The sequence below is a fragment of the Anopheles ziemanni genome (assembly GCF_943734765.1).
Source record: "Anopheles ziemanni chromosome X unlocalized genomic scaffold, idAnoZiCoDA_A2_x.2 X_unloc_46, whole genome shotgun sequence".
Classification (NCBI taxonomy): domain Eukaryota; kingdom Metazoa; phylum Arthropoda; class Insecta; order Diptera; family Culicidae; genus Anopheles; species Anopheles ziemanni.
This window is the reverse complement of record NW_026689814.1, coordinates 117,501-119,202: the sequence shown is the minus strand read 5'-3', so window position 1 is coordinate 119,202 and position 1,702 is coordinate 117,501. Positions and strand designations below refer to the sequence as shown.

Here is a 1,702-nt window from a genome sequence, read left to right as displayed (position 1 = left end):
AATGGAACATTCCAGCTTGCCCTATGTGGAAGAGGGCACATTACTCAATACTGTGGTGTGAAGTATAAAGTTCAGTTCTCCCCTGGTCCACGCTGCTTCGGCGGTCCTGGGTAAGATAGTTCATTCTAGCTTGCCCTATGTGGAAGAGGACACTTCATACTTCGTCTCTAAGCGGCGGCTTGACTCCTCCCTACGGGGAACGGGTTTACGCGCACAGCGGCGGCTTACGCACTATGGCAGTCATGGATGCCTTACGTTTCTATGAAAAGTGTGTTCCTCCCCTGGTCCACGCTGCTTCGGCAGTCCTGGGTAAGATAGTTAGTTCTAGCTTGCCCTATGTGGAAGAGGACACGTAGACTTACTGTGGTGTGAAGTATAAAGTTCAGTTCTCCCCTGGTCCACGCCGCTTCGGCCGTCCTGGGTAAAATGGATTCATCCAGCTTGCCCTATGTGGAATGAGGACACTTTATGCTTCGTCTCTAAGCGGCGGCTTGCTCCTCCCTACGGGGAACGGGTATACGCGCACAGCGGCGGCTTACGTTATGGCAGTCATGGATGCCTTACGTTTCCATGAAAAGTGTGTTCCTCCCCTGGTCCACGCTGCTTCGGCAGTCCTGGGTAAGATAGTTAGTTCTAGCTTGCCCTATGTGGAAGAGGACACGTAGACTTACTGTGGTGTGAAGTATAAGGTTCAGTTCTCCCCTGGTCCACGCCGCTTCGGCCGTCCTGGGTAAAATGGATTCATCCAGCTTGCCCTATGTGGAATGAGGACACTTTATGCTTCGTCTCTAAGCGGCGGCTTGCTCCTCCCTACGGGGAACGGGTATACGCGCACAGCGGCGGCTTACGCAAGTTAGTCACCCTCGGCAGTGGATCACTCGGCTCATGGATCGATGAAGACCGCAGCTAACTGCGCGTCATAATGTGAACTGCAGGACACATGAACATTGATAAGTTGAACGCATATTGCACGTCGTGGGAACCTACCATGATGTACAGATGACTGAGCGCTTATATTTGAGAAATGTATCGCATACATTTAACTACGCCGTGACACCCGTCACGAGACGTGCACCATGATGTTAACTAGGGTCGCGACGACCCGCTAGCATTAAAGAACCCGTGGTTTACAATATACTGGCATTGGAATTCGAAGTATTTAGAGCGTCCGTGTTCCCGCGTGAGGCGGAAGTACGAGGAGAAGGCGTGCTTGTGGTGTCTGTGGTGGTGTTTACTGATGTCTAGCTTCAGCTTATTTATTTATTTAAATAGAAGCGAAGATGTCAAAGTAGCGTCGAAGCAGCAGCGGTAGCACAAATGATTCAAGTATGGAAGTTGACCAAAGGAACACAAACAAACTAGCGTATGGGCAATGGAAGGTATCAGTGAGTTAAACCACACGCGGGCTAACAGCCCGTTAACCGAGTCCAACGGTACATATTGGACATTGAAACAAAGTAGTCGCAAGCCAGATGTGACGATAACAACCGCAAGGTACATAAGCCTCAGTTCATGTGTGACAACCCCCTGAATTTAAGCATATTAATAAGGGGAGGAAAAGAAACCAACCGGGATTCCCTGAGTAGCTGCGAGCGAAACGGGAGAAGCTCAGCACGTAGGGGTGGCGGCCTGTCCGTCTATCCGATTCCGTGTACTGGTGCGTCTCACTATCCGTCATCTTAGCGCTTTTCAAGTCCAACTT

The 1,702-nt window shown here is 50.5% G+C and overlaps 1 non-coding gene and 1 pseudogene across 1 annotated transcript; both read left to right on the top strand.

Annotated features, from left to right (window-relative positions):
* Nucleotides 1-858: 858 nt before the first annotated feature.
* On the top strand, nt 859-1,013 carry LOC131292312 (5.8S ribosomal RNA). The gene has a single exon (XR_009189983.1). It is a non-coding gene; the product is annotated as a 5.8S ribosomal RNA (ribosomal RNA).
* Nucleotides 1,014-1,500: 487 nt separating this feature from the next.
* LOC131292310 (large subunit ribosomal RNA) overlaps nt 1,501-1,702 on the top strand; it is an 11,043-nt pseudogene continuing 10,841 nt past the window's right edge.